Raw genomic sequence first — 21,717 nt, forward strand, 5'->3', positions numbered from 1 at the left:
ATTTATATTTGCTAGAATTTTAAATCAATTTATGCATATTTTATTAATATCTATGTTTTCTGTGAAACTCTAAGCTCCAGGTTGATAAGAATTAAGACTCTTTTGGGCTCATCATTATGTCCCTAGTAAGATCAGGTTCAACTTTATACATAATAAATATGAAATTAGGAGTAAAACATATATACAAACATTTTACATCTTAAAAATGGAAAAATAAATACAAATATATACCAGGACATCACAAAATGCCAAAGGAAGAAAAAGAAAAAAAAATCCAAAAAAAAAAAAAAAATCCAGACCAACTTTGGACACAATATATCTAAAACCATGTTTATCTCTCAATGCTTATCAAATATTTTCATATCAAGATATTGCCTCTGGCATTACAGCTTTGTGGCAGGAATTATGGGTAACTGATACAGGTTGGGAAAAAATTTCCAGGAAACTATTCTTGTACAAGGACACAATGCAAAAACTTAACTATGTGTAGAAATAACAGTGCATCACTTCAAATTTTTCCTTAGTTAGATCCCCAAGTATCCCTAGCCAGTTCAATGCCACCCATAAAGAAAGCCCAAAGAAAACTGTAATTAACATAAAAGCAGAGTGGTAGGTAAAAAGACAGCAGTCTTTGCTGAGTAGAAATCAAAATGGGAAAAGACTGCAGGCTTATCTCCACAAAATTTACAAAAATGACATGAACAAGTGAATCTATAGCTGAAAAGTTGAGGGATCCCAATCAGGTGAAATGTCTGGAGATTTAAGTTTCTTTATCTTCCCTATAAATCAGCTTCTCACCATCAGCTTCATGTACAGTGCCCACTCCACATATATTGCCAATGAATATTTACTAAATAAAAGTCAATATAATCTGACTTTAGATTATGCTACAAAGACACAGTCATCAAGACAGTATGGTACTGGCACAAAAACTGAAATATAGACCAATGGAACAAGGTAGAAAGTCCAGAAATAAACCCCTGCACCTATGGGTACCTTATTTTTGACAAAGGAGGCAAGAATATACTATGGGCAAAGATAGTGTCTTCAATAAATGGTGCCAGGAAAACTGGACAGCTACATGTAAACAAATGAAGTCAGAACACTTCCTAACACTATACACAAAGATAAAATCAAAATGGATTAAAACCCTAAATGTAAGACTATAAACTATAAAACTCTTAGAGGAAAACATAAGCAGAACACTTGATGACTTAAAGCGAGATCCTCTATGACCCACCTCCTAGAGTAACAGAAATAAAAACAAAAGTAAACAAGTGGGACCTGATTAAGCTTAAAAGCATCTGCACAGCAAAGCAAACTATAAGCAAGGTGAAAAGACAACCCTCAGAATGGGAGAAAATAATAACAAATGAAACAACTGACAAAGGATTATTTTCCAAAATATACAAGCAGCTCATACAACTCAATCCCAGAAAAACAAACAACCCAAATAAAAAAGTGGGAAAAATACCTAAACAGACATTTCTCCAAAGAAGACATACAGATGGCTAACAAACACATGAAAAGATGCTCAGCACTGCTCATTATTCAGTTCAGTTCAGTTCAGTTCAGTTCAGTCCTCAGTCATGCCCGACTCTTTGCGACCCCATGAATCGCAGCACGCCAGGCCTCCCTGTCCATCACCAGAGACATGCAAAACAAAACCACAGTGAGATATTACCTCACACTGGTCAGAATGGCCCTGACCACTCAGAATGGCTGGAGAGGGTGTGGAGAAAAGGGGCTGCTCTTACACTGTTGGTGGGAATGTAAATTGATATAGCCACTATGGAGGACAGTATGGGGATTCCTTAAAAAGCTAGGAATAAAAGCACCATATGACCCAGCAATCCCACTCTTAGGCATATACCCTGAGGAAACAAAAATTGAAAAAAACACCTGTATCCCATTGTTCATTGCAGCACTATTTACAATAGCTAGAACACGGAAGCAACCTAGATGTCCTTCGACAGATGAATGGATGAAGAAGTTGTGGTCCACACACACAATGGAATATTACTCAGCCATAGAAAGGAACACATTAGAGTCAGTTCTAATGAGGTGGATAAACCTAGAACGTATTACAAAGAGTGAAGAGAGTCAGAAAGAGAAAGATAAATACCATATTCTAAAGCACATGTATGGAATCTAGAAAAATGGTGGTGAATAATTTATTTACAGGGCAGCAGTGGAGAAGCAGACATAGAGAATAGACTCTTGGGAATGGGGAGAGGGAGGAGAGGGTGAGATGTGTGGAGAGAGTAACAGGGAAACTTACATTGCCATATGTAAAATAGATAGCCAACTGGAATTTGCTTTATGGCTCAGGAAACTCAAACAGGGGCTCCGTATCAACCTAGAGTGGTGGGATGGGGAGGAGATGGGAGAAAGGTTCAAAAGGGAGGGATATGTGTATACATATGACAATAATTTTTTTAATGGCTAAATAAATTCAAATGATAGCAATATCTTATCACCCCATTCTTTTCCTAAAGCACCAATCAAATAATACAGATAATATTTAAACACTTAAAATTTAATTCAAGACAGTTACTATTTTTCATGCTATACTGTTTTACAATGTAGCTTTCATATTTCCAAATAGCTAGCTTTAGAGTCTAACGACTTATACAAACACACTGATAGATAACTCTGGAAATTCTTTGTCACAAGATTACTCAAGAATTCTAAGAATTTGATGCTGCCTCTTTTTGAAAAATAAGAAAATGATATAACTAGCTTTAAAAAACTAATTAGGGTATTTTGCCCCATGGGGCTTATATTATCACTTCTGCTGCTGCTGCTGCTGCTAAGTCGTTTCAGTCGTGTCCAACGCTGTGCGACCCCATAGACGGCAGCCCACTAGGCTCCCCCGTCCCTGCGATTCTCCAGGCAAGAACACTGGAGTGGGTTGCCATTTCCTTCTCCAATGCATGAAAGTGAAAAGTGAAAGTGAAGTCGCTCAGTCGTGTCCAACTCTTCGCGACCCTATGGACTGCAGCCTACCAGGCTCCTCTGTCCATGGGATTTTCCAGGCAAGAGTACTGGAGTGGGGTGCCATTGCCTTCTCCTATTATCACTTCTGAGAATGTCTTATTCTGACACATTTCATGTTCTTACAACTTTCATATGTTAACAACCTGAAAATCAATCCAATAGTTACCTGTTATTACAAAAAATTTAAAAAATGGAGCTTCCTATTGTTCCAGATTATCATTTCAAAGATTTTTGTATAGCTATCTTGATAGAAACAGTGTCTCCCTCCAAAGCAAATGACAGGCATGTTTACTGTCAATTATAAAAGGTTCAGTCTCTGCATGAGCAGGGCTCCTCTATAATAACAATGCAGCTAGGTGTTGAAGGCTAATGTAGTCTGGGTCACACTGCCCTCACAGGACTCAGGGTCTGACCCAGAAGTTTTCAATCCTCCAGTTTCAACATCCATGAAACTGGCACGCTAACTTGTTCAGGCATTTCATCGTTCTTGACAGCAAGTCAAAACCAAATTTTGAATAAAAGAATGGTGAACCCATATCTTTAAGTCTTAAGAACCTATATGCCTTATAGGATATGATTTCCATTGAATAATGAGGGTAGGGGGCAAGTGGTAGATAATTCTAAGAATCTGATATGTTCCTAAAGATCTGAACCCAGTGCTTCTAGAACACTGAAAATGAAAGTTTAGTCGCTCAGTCTTGTCTGACTCTTTGTGACCCCATGGACTGTAGCCTACCAGGATCCTCCATCCATGGGATTTTCCAGCTAAAAGTATTGAAGCGGGTTGTCATTTCCTTCTCCAGAGTATCTTCCTGACCCAGGGATCAAACCTGGGTCTTTTGTGCTGTAGGCAGACACTTTACTGTGGGAGGCCAGTGTGAGGAACTCCACCCATGGCAAAGGTCATGAGGAAGGAGGCTTGACATAGGAAAAGGCGTGAGCAAGCCCCAGGAAACCCCCTGTTCCCGAGCATCTACCTCCAAAACCAGAGTCTATCTACTTTACTGTTTTGTGCTCTCGCCTACACCTCTGACTTTACGAGGGGCTCTCCCCCATAACCGTTTCTCTCGGAGAAGGAGTAAGCATGCAGCTCCAAGGCAATAAAAATTCCTGGGTGTGACAAGGGTGTTTCAGGTCAAACCTCTCTGCTGACAGACCAGCTTGTGTGACAGGATTATCCATACTCCTGCACATGATTGTTTACTACCTCTCAACCATAAACAGCACAGAAAGTTTTGGAGTATTTTGAAAACCTTAAATAGCATAGGGCTTTTCTCATTGTTGAGTCAATGATTGCTGCCAGGCCTCCATATCCTTAGGCAGCTGGGAATATATTAATCAATGTATTTGGAATATAGAAAAGGAAATATAGTAGTTTTAAGGTTAGCAATACTAGACTTTTTGAGTTAATGAATTTTCTCTTTTGTAATAGATCACTGTACTTTGTTATAAATCACTGTGTCCTTGCTATGTAAAAATGTAACTTTATCACTATCTTAAGACTAAATAGATCTTAAGGGGAACATTGGTGAAAGGATTTTCATTTGTTGGGTTGATGTTTGCTGCTAAATCTCCATGTTCCCTGCCCTTATAATAAATATAACTAGCATATAGGAGAAATAAGTATTAACTTTTAAGCATATAGGAGAAATAAGTGTTAACCTTTAAGATTAATCATGTTAACCTTGGGTTAAATAAATTCCTTTCTTGATTGTAACTCACTACACCCTCACCCTATAGGAATGTAGCTTTATTTGGGGGGTGGTGCCTGGTTTAAGAAAAAATACCCTTGGAAGAAATAAGTTTTTGGTTATCAGAAAGAAAGGATCATAAAATGTCAGCAGGTCTCATGGCCAGAAGATGATGTAAAATCCCTAAGACCTTTTTGTGTGAAGCACCTGATTTTGATGAAGGTCAGGACTGCTGATCCCCACATGACTCTGTATTCATCCCTATGTGTAACAAAAGGTATATAAGCAAACCCAAAAACTAAAGAAATGGGACCAGTTTCCAGAAAGACTGATTCCCCCATGTGGTTTCTTTCTTGCTCCCCATTTTTCTGGCTGAATTCCCATCTGGAGCATGGATGCTATTCCACGTAAACCAAGTTATTCAGCCTCTTTTTCTCCACTAATTTTCCGACTACACTATCCGTTTCTAATCTCTCTATATATCTGGGATTAAATATGTATTTTTCCAAGGACGCCGACTCCGTCCCCACCTTCAAATCACCCTGGATCCACGGGGCTGGACCCCGGCACTTTACCATCTGAGCCACCACGGAAGCCCGAGCACACTAGGGTCAATCATGAACTGGACTCCAGGTATGACACTTGCCTAGCGAAGAGTGAAGCTAAATTGCGAAAATATATTACTTTTAAATGTCATTGAGAAGTCTGAATTAACCCAGTAAAGAGTTTAAATGAGACACAATCGTAGGGGGAAACACTGCTTCCCCCTACAGTTCATAGGGTCGCAAAGAGTTGGACAGGACTGAGTGGCTGAACTGAACTGGCAATCTATATTGTTGTTCAGTTGCCAAGTTGTGTCTGACTCTTCATGACCCCATGGACTGCAGCACGCCAGGCTTCCCTGTCCCTACAATCTATATTTTCTACATCACTGGAAAAACTGATGATGTTTTGTTTGTTGAAATATGTTGTTATGAGCTCAAGGAAAAGATGAAGAAAATAGCAGACATCTTTACTTGTAATATTTTACAAGGGCCTCACAAAACATCTATACATGACACACGTATGTGGACATGTGCACACTTGTGCACACACATACACACAGGATGGTGGAATCAGCCATTGCAAAGTCCTAGGCATCCTGTTTCATGCCCACTCATAATCAAGGCAATGGTCTAAGTTCTCAAGCAGAAGGAAATGAACAAATTTTCCAATAAACTCATAAGTACTTCTTTGATTTTTTTTAATTCCATGTTTCTCTCTTCCACTCTCATTTCTGATGATAACCAGTATGCAGCTAAACCAATACTATTCTTTAGCCCAAATTATAGGTAACAGATGAGAACAGTACTTGAGCCCTTCTTGCTGGCTACTTTGGTAACCATATATTTGATTTAATTTAACAAGTGTTTGGACCTAGTTTTCATAAACTAAACTTTCTGTCTAGTTTTACAGAAATGATTGCATCATCTTACAGAAAATTATATTGGACTAGGAGCTCTAAATAAGTCACAGAATTAACTTTTCATTTGCAGAGCAGACCCCTCAGCCATTCATTCCATTGACTGGCTTCATTCTAGCATAAGTATGCCAATTCATCAAATAGGTGCCCCTAGGGAAGAAAATATGAGATATATTGAGTGTTTATTAGTGCCACCATATGGGGACCCTATCTTTGATAACAAATATGCTTTTGATTGAAAAACATTCTTCTTCTAAAAGCAATTAATATCTAATGTCTCTCTTTTTATGTGACATTTGTTTGGTATCATTCTTGTTGCCTTTTGCCAAATTACAAGAGGTTAGGGAGTGTAGCTGACTGGAGGGCAGAAAGCATGTAAAATAATAAGATCTAGGTCTATTCAATTAGCAATCATACTGAATAAGACAACTATTCTGGGACAAAAGAGATTTTTCCATATAACCATAATAATAAAGACAGCATGTTTGATTATTCTTGACTTCTGTGCACATATATCTCCTCAAGAACATGTGGAAGTTATAAACATCTGTTCCCTAATTCATTATCTGTATCTTGGACATTTCATTCTTAATCTCCCATCCACTATTCAAAATCACCATAAAGAAAAAGACATAACAGAATCAAATGAGCAAATGGAAGAAGTTACACCGTAATTCTTACCATCTTGATTTTCTGACTATTTTCTTCAAAGACAAAAAGATAGTAGATTTAGTTCAGCTCAATCGTGTCTGACTCTTTGTGACCCCATGAACCATAGCACATCAGGCCTCCCTGTCCATCACCAACTCCCAGAGTCCACCCAAACTCATGTCCATTGAGTTGGTGATGCCACCCAACCATCTCATCCTCTGTCGTCCCCTTCTCCTCCTGCCCTTAATCTTTCCCAGCATCAGGGTCTTTTCAAATGAGTCAGCTCTTTGAATCAGGTGGCCAAAGTATTGGAGTTTCAGCTTCAACATCAGTCCTTCCAATGAACATCGAGAAATGATATCCTTTAGGATGGACTGGTTGGATCTCCTTGCTGTCCAAGGGACTCTCAAGAGTCTTCTCCAACACCACAGTTCAAAAGCATCAATTCTTCGGCACTCAGCTTTCTTCATAATCGAACTCTCACATCCATACATGACTACTGGAGAAACAATAGCCTTGACTAGATGGACCATTGGCAAAGTAATGTCTCTACATCAATATGCTATCTAGATTGGTCATAACTTTTCTTCCAAGGAATAAGCGTCTTTTAATTTCATGGCTGCAATCATGATTTCTCTTTTTTCACTTTATTATTTAAGAGTATCCTATAAAGGTGGCTCAGACAGTATAGCATCTGTCTACAATGCGGGAGACCTGGGTTCGATCCCTGGGTCAGGAAGATCCCCTGGGGAAGGAGATGGCAATCCACTCCAGTACTATTGCCTGGAAAATCAGGTGGACAGAGGAGCCTGGTAGGCTACAGTCCATGGGGTCACAAAGAGTCGGACATGACTGAGCGACTTCACTTTCTTCACTCACTTTCACTTACAAAGCAATGCTACAAAGACCTTTAGAGTGGGGAATTTAACTGAGTCTATATATTCAATAACAGATGCTTTTGAACTGTGGTGTTGGAAAAGACTCCGAGAGTCCCTTGCCAGCAAAGAGATCCAACCAGTCGATCCTAAAGGAAATCACTCCTGAATATTCACTGGAAGGACGGATGCTGAAGCTGAAATGTCAATACTTTGGCCACCTGATGTGAAGAACTGACTCATTTGTAAAGACCCTGATGCTGGGAAAGATTGAAGGCAGGAAGAGAAGGGGACTATGATGACATGGTTAGATGGCATCACTGACTCAATAGACATGAGTTTGAGTAAACTCTGGGAGTTAGGGACAGACAGGGAGGCCTGCCATGCTGCACTCCATGGAGTCTCAAAGAGTGGGACATGACTGAGCGACTGAACTGAACTGAAAATCAATCTTTTCAGTTTTGGTTGGGTAGTTTGCAATCTGAGGACACTAGGTACTAGATCATTCCCAGCTGAGAGCATCATCTTGATCAGAAATAATTCCATTGGAAGATGTATTCACAATATTGGAGAAGGAAATGGAAACCCACTCCATTATTCTTTCCTGGAGAATCCCATGGACAGAGGAGCCTGGCAGGCTGCCATCTGTGGGGTCACAAGATTCAGACATGACTTAGCAACTAAAACACCATCAACCACTCAAAATATGTCTGATGAACTGGGCGGGGCGGGGGGGGGGAAGCAAACAAAGAAACAACAACAACAAAAACACCTAAAATCTCTTTTAAATTCCAAGGTAGACTGACTCCATGTATGCTCCTTATGAAATAGTAGATTTTCTGTGAATTAGAGCAAGCAGCATGTACAGTCATCTGCCAGTCAGCTAGAGTCTGTTTCCTGAGGGTGTTTATTTATTTGCTGATTTAACCACAGCGATTGGATCCTGCATCAATTGTCATCCAATGGGCTGACTACAGTTTCGTCACATGATGTCATGGCGAAGATCCCAAGAAAGTAAAGACAAGCCAAAGTGGCCAAGCGTTTGTCAAGTCTCTCTTTGCATATGCCAGCTAAAGAATGTCACTCACTGTTTCTCCAAGAATGAAGTAACTAGCCACTACAGTTCACTGACCTTCAAGACACAAAAATTCAGGGTGGAGATCAGGATTGAGATACACTGCGCCCTGGGAAAAACTGTCAGAATAGACTTTATTTCTTTCTTCTCCTCAAACATAGAAAAGCACTGAAATCATTAATGGAGACATCTACTCTTCATGACTAGCAGCAGCTTTCTACAGAGATGTGTGCTTGATTGCACAAAATCATAAATACACTGATCGTGCCCCACATCTTCTGAGCCACTCCTCAGAGCTCTCTGAGAGACTGTGTCTGCACTATAGTCCTCAGTAAGCCCCCAATAAAGCTGGATGCACAGTTCTCATGCGGTGTCATTTTTTTTTTTCAGTTGACATGAAGTTACCAAATTAAATCACATACCAGAATTCAGCGTTCTAAAGAGAGAGCCCAGAAAAATTACATGGCAAGAAGGCATGAATAAAAACATTATCGTGGCTGTTTCTAATCTACCACAGCTGGAGATAGTGGACACAGGTTATGAAGTAGTTGCTAAACACCAGTTAAATGACTTGTATTGGGGAGTATCCAACAGCTTTCCTCCTAGACTTGAGAGATATGTAGGGGGAAAAAAAAGTAGTAGACAGAGCTTGATGACTAGATTGGATATACAGAGTGAGAGCAAATACCTATTAAGGAATGAAAATGCCTACACTTATCTTATGCACAACTAGAGACTTGATTGTACCACTTGAGATGGAAAGATCTATAAGACCATGGTTGTGATTGTAAATGCATTTTGAAATGAGTTAGCCTGAAACTTCAAAGATGAAATGTTAAATAGGCCTCTGGAGCTCATCAAATATGGGTCTAAAATTCTTATTAAAGGTCAGGCTTTTGGTAAAAAAAATTTGCAATCCATTAGTAGATAGGGTGAAATTGAAGCTTTGTGTGTGTTTGATATCAGGTGCATTGCTAAAATAGACTGAGAATATGAGTGCCTAGGCTTTCATCTTGAAATTTAGCGACCAGTTAGAAAATGAATGCCAAGCAAAGACAAATAAGCAGTCAGAAAGAAAGAAATCCAGGTGTTTCTGCTTGAGGCACCTCTCCTAGATGGAATACTTCAGAAGGAGAAGTGATCAACATGTTGAAAAGTGCTCAAGAGATGAAATAAATGATGCTAGAATTTCCTATTGAACGTAAGCACCTGGTGATCTTAGCACACGTTGCTTTGGGTAAATTTGACCGGGCGAAAAACTAGAATGGAGAGCATTATAGTTTAGGAATGCAAGGAAATTGACATAGTAACTTCCAGGAAAATTTGGTATATATGTATAAGCACACATAACACATGCAATATGATCTTTACAGTTTTATAGGACTACCATAATGAAGAGAAGGGTTAAGGGATATGATAAGAATAGATCCAGAGAAGGTGATGAAAGAACAGACTTAAAATGATATCAACAGAGCACTGAACATTTCTAATGGACTTTTCCTGAATATAATGTAATCTCTTCATCCTCACAATCTGCTAGAAGTTGGGCAAGTAATATCCACCTTTACTGATACAGAAGCAGACTAATTGATTTTGTCCAACATCATAAAGCTGGTAAGTTTCTGAAATGACCACAGTTATTTAGACTAATAATACAGATCTCTTTCCACTTTTTTATACAGTGTTTTCTGTTATGGAAAGGTGACAAACACAGATAATGAATGCTGCACAGAGGTATTCCCATAAGAAAGAGGTAAAACTGTTAGCAGTGGAATGCCTACTTGTCTACTGAGAATAGAAGCATAGTAGTAAACAGCATAGGAGCTGGAGTCAGACTGTCTGCTTTGGAATCAGGGCTTTGCCATCTTCAAAACTGTGTGATCTTGGGGAAGATACTTCTCTCTGTGTCTGAGTTTTCTCATTTGTCAAATGGGGAGAATAGTTGGCTTCATATAAGGATCAAATAAGTTAGTACAGAGTTTGTTTGCATGATATACCTTTTACCTCCAATAGAAAAACTTTATTTGAAGTACTAGAGAAAGACATTTTAAAAATCAAATGATTTTACTGAAGAAAAACAAAACTCATCTATGGCTTACCATTCTCAAAGAATTGCAAACAGGTTTAATTTTTGTTAACTTATTAATTTTATAAAGACATTAGTGAATCAGAGAATCCAAATCTCTGATCTAATCAGAGAATCCAGATCCAAATCACTTCTAAGAAAAAAAATGAACATTTAAACTTCGAAGTTCAAAGAATAGATAACTAGGAAAATTGAATAAATGCTGTTAAAAATTACAAAAGACAAAGTCAATGGCATAAAGAGGCTTAAGTTATTTCCAAGGTGTTGTAGAACTATACAAACAGAATGCAAAGAGAGCCATTTCGAGAAATTAGCAGTGAAGCCACCTTCCTAAACTGTGAGATGAGCCGGATAACAGGATATATTAAAACGTTTAACACACAAATACTAGAAATACACAAATGTCTTAAAAGTAAAGTAGCAGTTAATTTTCATTTAAATACAGACAAATTAACCTTGGTTTTATGGAATGACTTTAACCATTTTCAGTGTTTTTATGCAGTATTGAGCATATTTTGAAATCTCTCTAAACTAGCAATATGTAGATTAATTAGCATTTTTTGATACTGTTAAAATAGTTCTGTATAAGAATCCATTCATAATGTTGAACTTGAAATATTTTTAGGGAATGTGAATTTGTGCAACCACCATGAAGAACAGTATGAAGGTTCCTTTAAAAATTAAACATAGAATTACGATATGATCCATGAATCCTATAGGCATATAGGATTCCTATATGAATCCTATATCCTCTGGGCATGTATCCAGAGAAAACTCCTCTACACATGTACCCAATGTTCATAGCAGCACGAGTTACAATAGCCGAAACATGAAGGCAATCTTAATATCCATCAAAAGATGAATGGATAAAGATAAACACACACACACACAAACACACACTAAGGAATATTATTTAGCCATAAAAGTAATAAATGAATATGATTTGCAGCAACATAGTTGGACCTAGAGATTATCATGCTGAATGAAGTAAATCAGAGAGGGAAAGCTAAACATCATATGATACCTCTTATATGTGAAATATTAGACAAAATGTAGAAAGCAAACATGTTTATCAAAGAGGAAAAGGGAGAGAGGGGTAAATTAAGAATTTTGGATTAAAAGATATGTACTATATATGAAATAAATAAACAACAAGGACCTCCCCTCTAGCAGCATCGTGAACTATATTCAATATCTTGTAATGACATAATAGAAAATAATCTGAAAAAGATTATTTATATATATACACATATATATACACACACGTATAAAAGATTGCTTTGCTATCTACCTGAAACAAACATTGTAAAGCAACTTACTTAAATGAATGAATAATAAGTAAATATTTTAATGTGTATAAAGAATATAAACATCTTGTTAGAGCTCTACAAAAATATTTCTATTGTATGCATACACCCATATACATGATACTATATCCTTTATTATGTAGCATTTAAATATTTTATAATTATGTTGTAGGAACTGGAATATCATTTTAGCCATGGAAGTTCAAGTCATACCAGCTATGACCTGCTTACAGTCCCATGAGAGGTGACAAAATTTAACAGGACCTTCTAGTCCTGAATGTAAGTCGTTTCCACAGTTTTTCTCATATGATGTGCAATTATATTTTGATTTGGTTGTATGTTTTTTATTTGTTTGTTTAGTTTGTTTTTCTCTTCTGATACAGCCTGCTAAATCACTGGGTTATGATGATAGGTTGTTATCAGAGGAAAGCCTGACTTCTTTTTGATCACACCTCTGCCATGTACAGAGAGGTATTTCATCACTGGGAACAGTGCCAATAAGGGTAGCATTAGAAGGGATACTTACTTCACTTCTATGTGAAACAAACAGAATCCCAAAGCACTATACGCTACAGTACTCTTATTTGCTAGTATATTGATAATTTGGGTCAGTAAAAAAAAATAAATAAAATAAATAAATAAATAAAAATTAATCTTGCTTTAGCTTCAGCTCTTTCTCTTCAGGCCTAACCCTCATGCCTAAGTACCTTATCTTTAAATTACAAAGACATACATCTTCTTACAGTTATTTGTTAGAGACATCACTGTTTTTCTTCTCCCAATTTTGAAAAGTGCATTTGTTCAAAGATTATTTCAAAGACTCCAAGAAATACCTATAACTTGTGGCACCACTCTGAGACTCTTGGTCACCTGAGCCAATAATCAGGTTGGGAGCCACAAGGAAAAGTGGGAATTCAAACTTCCAAAATGTGATTTCTGGGTCAGATTTTCTTTCTCAGTATTACTTATGATAGAATGAAGACATCTCTAAGACATCCCCAGTGTTTCACCCCAGCCTTGTTTTTATGCTTTAGACTGAATTCAGGCTCTCCACGTCATCTGCATTGATCTCTAACTAGCCAGACTTACTTTGCTCACTAGAGACTGACGTGAGGAAGGAACAAAGGAGGAGAAAGGAAAGAAAATGACTGCGCTGGCTGTGCATTAAGAAAAGAGGGACAAGATTACCCTTCACTGCTATGGAGTCTGAAAAGCAACAATTGCCTTTTTCTTAAACTTTACGTTTTCAGTGGAGTAGAGCCAGTCAACAATGCTATGATAATTTCAGGTGGACAGCAAAGGAACTCAGTCATATATATACATGAATCCATTCTTCTCAAAACTCTGCTACTCCCATCCAGGCTGCCACATAACACTGAGCAGGAGTTTCCCACACTTTTCAGCAGGTTCTTATTGATTATCCATCTTAAATACAACAGAAATAGCTTTTTTTTTTTCAGGAATTCATTTTTTTCTATATGTGAGAAACCAATGAAACAATGTAGGAAAAATTCCCCTCTGCTTGTGGAAGTTGGAAAGCTAGCCAAATGATCTGTTCCTGAGTCTACTGGTATTCCCAAAGAATTCGTGAAGCTTTCCTATTTTCATTGCATCCCTCCCAACTCCTCTTGGTGTGTCTCTCCCTCTCCTCTGTCTCTCTCTACCCTTAAATCATTATACAGTTTATCTAAAGACAGAAAAGTGTTTTTAATTTCTTAGAAATGATATCTCATATAAATTGGGACAATAGCAAAAAAAAAAAATGTTGATGTATGGCAAAACCAATACAATATTGTAAAGTAATTAGCCTCCAACTAAAATAAATAAATTTATATATTTAAAAAAAAAAGTGTTTCTCCCTGGAAGCACCAATTGTAACACAAAGCAGTGGGATTTTATAATGAGCTACAAAAGTCTCTCTTAAACAAAATTAAGCTTTTAATGGAAAGCCACAATACTTACTGCATTGCACCCACAGAGAGAGGAAAAAAGTGGAAAGAGCAGGAAAAACCCAAGAAAACAAACCTTAAAACTGTAGTTAGTTCATATTTTTTTTTTAGAATTTTCATTCTCTAAAGGAAAAGACATTAGCGGGGGGGTTGGTTAAGGATTTTGTTTGTTTGTTTTTCCAGAAGAGAGCCACACCATCTGAATTAAGAAATTTAAGATTTATTCCAAACTAGGAAGAACCTAGGATACATAAAGGATAAATAATTCTGAGTTTCCACAGATGTGTTTCCAAATATCATGAAGTCAACTTTGGTAGTTTATAAGCTGATAACTAGAGACACCACAAATCATTCCCTATGGAGTAACAAATTAGGGACAACTACATATATCCTGGAGAGAAGTTTTAAAATTTACCCATAAGAAGGAAAAAAAATGTTAAAACACAGAAGCAGTAAGAAAGCTAGAATCCCTATTTTATTGATATTTTCTGTAAGTGTATTAGTGATTATCAGCAAAGGGATATTCAAGAATGTCTGGAGGCATGTCTGATAGTCACAATTAGAGGAATGTGCTCTTCCCATCTAGTGTTATTCACACCAACCACAGTGCTAAACATATTAAAATGCCAAGGAAAGCCCTCCACAACTTAGTTATCCCACCCAAATTTCAATAGTGCCAGCATTCAGGAGCCATGTTAAAATTTCAGAGACAATCCTGTTAGCTAAATGACCCACAATTTTTTCAGACTTCTTAAGGGAGAAGAAGTCTTAAGTCTTACCAGAATGTTATAAGAGCATGAATATGATTGTATAATAAGGTGCCAACACATGACAGAGCCTGGCTCTGAAGAGTAAAGATTGGTTTGGAGCCTGGCAATTACACTTTGGGAAAGGAGTAAATTATACAGCGTTGATCTCAGTTGGAATTTCAGAGCCCACTGGGAACTTAGAAGTCACCTAATATAATCTTTGTATTTTATGATAAGGAAATGAGTATTGAAATACTAAAAATGTAAAATCACAGAATTAATAAGATGCTGGGAGGGATTGGGGGCAGGAGAAGGGGGCAACAGAGGATGAGATGGCTGGATGGCGTCATCGACTCGATGGATGTGAGTTTGAGTGAACTCTGGGAGTTTCTGATGGACAGGGAGGCCTGGTGTGCTGTGGTTCATGGGGTCGCAGAGTCGGACACGACTGAGCAACTGAACTGAACTGAACTGAAGCTAGGGTTAAATTGTAACCCTCTTATGTGTCCACTGCTCTTCAGTAGCCCAAGCGTTACAACCATATTCTTTTCAGAGAAATATGCTAAGCCTTTAAAATTAAGAAACACTAATGCAAGAGAAATACTAAAGACAAACCTCAAAAACAAAACCTGTTCACATGTCAACAAACTTTAATTATGATTTTAGAAAAAGGCGTGAGTGTAAGTCACTTAATTCTTGTCCAACTCTTTGTGACCCCATGTACTGTAGCCTGCCAGGCTTCACTGTCCATGGGATTCTCCAGGTAGGAACACTGGAGTGGGTTGCCACACCCTCCTACAGGGGTCCTTCCCCACCCTGGGATGGAACCTGTGTCTCTTAAGCCTTCTGTATTGGCAAGCAGGTTCTTTACCACTAGTGCCATCTGGGAAGCCATTTAGGAAGGCATGTACTGTCTTTAACAGTGGTCTCATCTAAAAATGAGTACGAGAATATCTCGTTAATTTTTAAAAACCCATCAAATAAAGTTCAGACTGTAGATAACAATGTTAGTTATTCATTAAGGCCCTTCGCAAGTGTAGAATACACAACTTCAAGATCATCTTAATTGTGCCACTGCCATGAGAATCTCAAAGGCTCATTTATGCACGTGCTCCAACATCTAAATGTCAGTATTCACATCTGCTTTGTTACAACTCCTTGCATGTTGATTAACCTCTGACATATCATTGAAAACAAAATCAAGTGTCTAATACTGACATGAACATTGGCTATTACATAGATTAAATTAGAGTCATAAACACTGCACACTGGAAGAGTAATCAAACAGGACTTAGGAATCAGAAATCATCTGCAACAGGGAATTAACGTAAAAGTAAGCTTGCTCCTTGGAACAAAAGCTATGACAAACATAACCAGCATATTCAAAGTCAGAGACATCATTTTGCCAACAAAGATCTGGATACTCAAAGCTGATTTTTCTGGTAGTCATGTGTGGATGTGAGAGGTGGACCAGAAAGAAATCTGAGTGCCAAAGAATTGATGCGTTCAAATGGTGGTTCTGAAGAAGAATCTTTTCAAAGTCCCTTGGACTGCAAGGAGAACAGTCAATCCTAAAAGAAATCAAGCCTGAATATTCATTGGAAGTACTGGTACTGAAACTGAAGCTCCAATACTTCGCCACCTGATGCAAAGATCCAACTCACTGGAAAAGACCCTTTATGCTGGGGAAGATTGAAGGCAGGAGGAGAAGGGGATGGCAGAGGATGAGACAGCTGGGTGGCATTACCAACTCAATGAACATGAGTTTGAGCACACTCTGGGAAATGATGAAGGACAGGGAAGCCTGGCGTGCTGCAGTCTATAGTGTCATAGAGTCAGACACGACTTACCGACTCAACAACAATGACAAAACAGTGATAATCCTAAAAGCAATAAATTACACTCAGAATAGGAAGTGGACCAAAGTCAATGGGTAAAGGATTGGTTCAGTTCAGTTCAGTTCAGTCACTCAGTCGTGTCCGACTCTTTGCGACCCCATGAATCGCAGCACCCCAGGCCTCCCTGTCCATCACCAACTCCCGGAGTTCACTCAGACTCACATCCATCAAGTCAGTGATGCCATCCAGCCATCTCATCCTCTGTCGTCCCCTTCTCCTCCTGCCCCCAATCCCTCCCAGCATCAGAGTCTTTTCCAATGAGTCAACTCTTCACGTGAGGTGGCCAAAGTACTGGAGTTTCAGCTTTAGCATCATTCCTTCCAAAGAAATCCCAGGGTTGATCTCCTTCAGAATGGACTGGCTGGATCTCCTTGCAGTCCAAGGGACTCTCAAGAGTCTTCTCCAACACCACAGTACAAAAGCATCAATTCTTCGGCGCTCAGCCTTCTTCACAGTCCAACTCTCACATCCATACATGACCACAGGAAAAACCATAGCCTTGACTAGACGGACCTTTGTCGGCAAAGTAATGTCTCTGCTTTTGAATATACTGTCTAGGTTGGTCATAACTTTTCTTCCAAGGAGTAAGCATCTTTTAATTTCATGGCTGCAGTCACCATCTGCAGTGATTTCGGAGCCCAAAAAGATAAAGTCTGACACTGTTTCTATTTCCCCATCTATTTCCCATGAAGTGATGGGACCAGATGCCATGATCTTCGTTTTCTGAATGTTGAGCTTTAAGCCAACTTTTTCACTCTCCTCTTTCACTTTCATCAAGAGGCTTTTTAGTTCCTCTTCATTTTCTGCCACAAGGGTGGTGTCATCTGCATATCTGAGGTTATTGATATTTCTCCGGGCAATCTTGATTCCAGCTTGTGTTTCTTGATTGGTGGGAAAGTGTAAATAAAAACCACAAACAGCCTACATATGATACAGATCAAATACCGTAAGAAGGGCTATATCAAGTCTTTAGAAAACATTTATTGTCCCACAGGAAGTTTGTATTTATTTGTCCTCAAACCATAGTGAACAGTTCAGTGAAGTGTAATAGATGTCCTTTCCACCTGCCAGCAGCTGAGACACAGATTGGGTCACAGTTTCTCTACTGATTGCTTCAGTGATCAGAGAAAGGGTAAGCTCAGCAGATATCAAACACATCCATGCAACAACAACAACAAAATCCCACACATCATGTACATTATTTTTTGGTAAATGTGTGTGATATACCTTAATATATCAGGTGAGTTTCTGTAGTGAAAATGTAATCATATTATCTGACTTTATATTGACACTCTATATATCTAGAAAATCATAATAAAATATAATTTTGTGTTTATCAATGTCTACACATATCCAAATCTACAGAAGAGCATCCTTTTTTACAGGCAAAATTTTAAGGAAAGATAGAAAGTAACACTTGGGAGCAGCAAGAGAAAGCTGCTCATCCCGGAAAAAAAAAAAAAAAATTCTCATCCTTCTCATCCAGGAAAAGACATGGAAAAGGAAAACTTCAAAAAGTTATGTTATTTCACAGGCCACAGAACAAAGATTGAAGTGTAATATTAACTTCTTCAATTTTCTAACTGTTTCTAGATATAAGGAGTGAAATGATCTTCTGTATAGGTCAAAAAACAAAAACACACATGTGTAGTTAAGTTGTATATACTTCAACGTTTGATGTCAAATAAACCCAAAGAGAACACAAATAGCATGATTGCAAGAGTAATTTGTGCTCTATTCATCCTTGCAGCCTATCATCACCTGAGCACCAACCTGAGATCGCTGTTCTCAAACTAGTTTGAGCATGAGTTTGATAACTATCATGCACAGATAAAGCTGATTTGCGTCACAAGGAAAATTGCAAGTTTAAAAAGGAAAAAAAAATGGCTAGAAAAACTTTTAATTATTATGGTTAGGTAAAACTGGAATTGTGTAATTCCTCATGTTAGGAAGGTGAATTTATATCCAGTGCTTAATATTCCAGGCACTGTGCTAAGCTATTTACTTGATGAAATAGCTTATTTAGTCTTCCTTGAAAATAATAGTATTATCATCCTCTGTTTTCTGAAAGGAAAATTGAAACGCAGAGAGGTTGAGTAAATTATCCAAGATCACATAGTTTGTAAGAAGTGGTAATCAAATCCAGATTATATTGTCCCTAAAGCAAGACTGTATTTCTTTTTTACAAATCTTCTGAGGAATCCTCTCTGACATTTTCTGTTGAACCCCTGACCTAGAGGAGATGGAAGTCAGACTAAAACTGATTTTGCTGTTATCATTGAATATTTTCAGTCTCTATTCATATAGAAATTACTATTCTAGAGAAATAATCATAATTTGGTGATTTCAATGTGAAGTGGAAGAGACAGTCTTTGTTAGACACACGAAAGTTAACCAGGAGGTTATCAGAATGTGAGTCTAAAAATATGAAGAAAAACCACATTTATTATCTTACCTCAGAAAATTGTGATTCCAGAAATAAAAGATTGATATAGTTTCTCATCTTTCCAAGCCATTAAACCACCTTCCAATTTCATTAGTCAATCATGAGGGGGTTTTACAGTTCCCCATCTTAAATGTCAATCTCTGATGTGTAATTTTGTCAAGTAAACGGTAAAACTAAAAGAAAATACAGAATAAGTATTTTTCATTAAATTCAACAAACCCCCACCTTAGTAAATTTCAATATACGTACAACTAGCCTTACCTAATTCTATGGAGTGGTTGACAGAAGTCAGACACTTGTCAGACTCCAAAATGTGTGACTCTTTTAATCTGAATTTTCCTTCAATCAAACTATAAAATTTAGAAAAATATAACTAAGTGTAGATAACTATCTGGGAAATATGGGCTATGCTAGCACAGTTTTTACATAGGCACAACTGCAGTTCCTCATCATCAGAACTCAAGCTTCACGACAGCAGCACGAATCACTGGCTGGAGACTGGACCACCGAGTTAGAAAGAGAGGCAACATTGTGGCATCCAGTTGCTGGAATTCAGGGCAATATTACCCAGAAAAGTTGAAAATAAATCTTTATGTGAACACTTCTACAATTTTCTCTCTCTCTCTCTCACTCCCTGTTTCTGTCTGTCTCTGTCTCTCTGTCTGTCTGTCTGTCTGTCTGTCTCTCTCTCTCTCTCTCTATATATATATATATACACACACATATATTTCCTGAAAAAATAACCACAAAACATATACAAGGATGTTCATTTTAGCAACACTTTTAATAAGCTTAAAGCAATCTCAATTTGCAGCCCAGGGAAACTGCTAGATTATGTTGTAATCATACTATAAAATCATGTATAAAAGTTTAAAAGGAAGGCAGAAAAATATGCACTATATAGAAAATTCTAAAGCATATAATTTGTGTATAAAAATTGCAGAAATATAAATACACATATATGATGATAAATATATATAAAATATGGGTTCAGACATATTTCTATATGAACACATATAAATGTAAAATGAATAAAAAAGTGCAAGGTCATTGACTCAAATGAAATATGTGGATAAATTTTGGGATGTGGGCTGCAAATTTTCACTTTATTAATATATGATTATATCATGAATGTTTATAAGAATGCACCTATCATCAACTTGTATATCTAAACATAAATAAAATAGTGAATTAAAAATATAATTCTTTTATAAAGCAAATTTGAGAATTCTCAAGTAGGAAAACTAAGGACTTGGTAATAAGTGCCTTGAAGTATTAAGTGATACATTAGAGAAATATTTTTAGATATGTTGAGTTATTCTGTGTTCCTTAGTGAAGAATCAGCCTAGAGACTCATAACAGAACCTACTGTAGGATTACTTATGGTCCTTAAATAGCTTATACTAAAATGGGAATTAGAGATGGCTATTTGGTTTCAAGTAGAATATAATCTGTAAAATTGACTGTACCAGAATAATCCATCCTTTTTCCACAGTATTAATGCTTTTTAAAATTATTGCCTTCCCAGTCACAGTATGCAAGCTACAACAATCTGTGGTATCTTATTGACACAAGTGATTGGAATAGATGAAGCTCTGAACACAGATGGACGAATCTGCAGAATAGACCATGCCAGTCAGGTTCACATGGGACAATCTGAGGTCATGCTGAGTCATATGACAAGAAGCATGAGCACAAAGACCTACCAAATTCTCCTGCAAATATACCTGAAAATGACGTATAACACGATTTCTTTTCCCCCTCAAAGTTATTTTCATTTTAAGAGGCCCATGTTCTTAAAAGGAAGCTTTTCTCTTGTTCTCCCAATTAAGCAAAATTATTTCTTGCATCAGAATTACCATGAATTACTAATCATCCTAAATTTGCAAAATAAAGGTGGTGATATTTGAAATGAGGAAAATAAAAAACGGTGTGCTCAAAAATGAAAATGATCTATATATCAGTTCACTATTTACTTAAATACACAAAAGCGGATAGAATTGTTTTGGATAGTTAATTTTAATTCCAATAATTTAAAGGAGTGAAAATTAGAAGATTTATTTTTGTAGTAGAAGTCTATTATCTTAGAATCCTTAATTTTAATTTCATTCATTTCATTTTTATCATTATGCCCAAGTCATGCAATGTATTTCCTTTATTACCTATATCAAAACTGGTTTGGAAGATCTTTGAACTCCTGTTTTCATTTTCTTTTTAAACTCTACTTGTCTCTTTGATCAGCATATTACTCTTGCAGCTTCTGCCTGATATAAAGCAGCTTGTATGGCTGCATACTGTGTTTCTGTGGCCCAAATAGAAAAAAACCAAATGACAGAAATTAAAGAAAGAAAGTCTTTGGTGCAGAGTGAACAGCATTCACCCAGCAACTCGATTAATGCTAACTCTGAAGCCTCGTGATGAACAATAGAGGTTTCTCACCATGATCTTTATTAGCATATCTTTGTGACTTGCAAGAAATAATTTGCACAGTCCCAGGTTTAATGCTAACCCAAAGCTCCCTAATTCTG

Source organism: Ovis aries, chromosome 5 (assembly GCF_016772045.2).
Source record: "Ovis aries strain OAR_USU_Benz2616 breed Rambouillet chromosome 5, ARS-UI_Ramb_v3.0, whole genome shotgun sequence".
Taxonomy (NCBI): domain Eukaryota; kingdom Metazoa; phylum Chordata; class Mammalia; order Artiodactyla; family Bovidae; genus Ovis; species Ovis aries.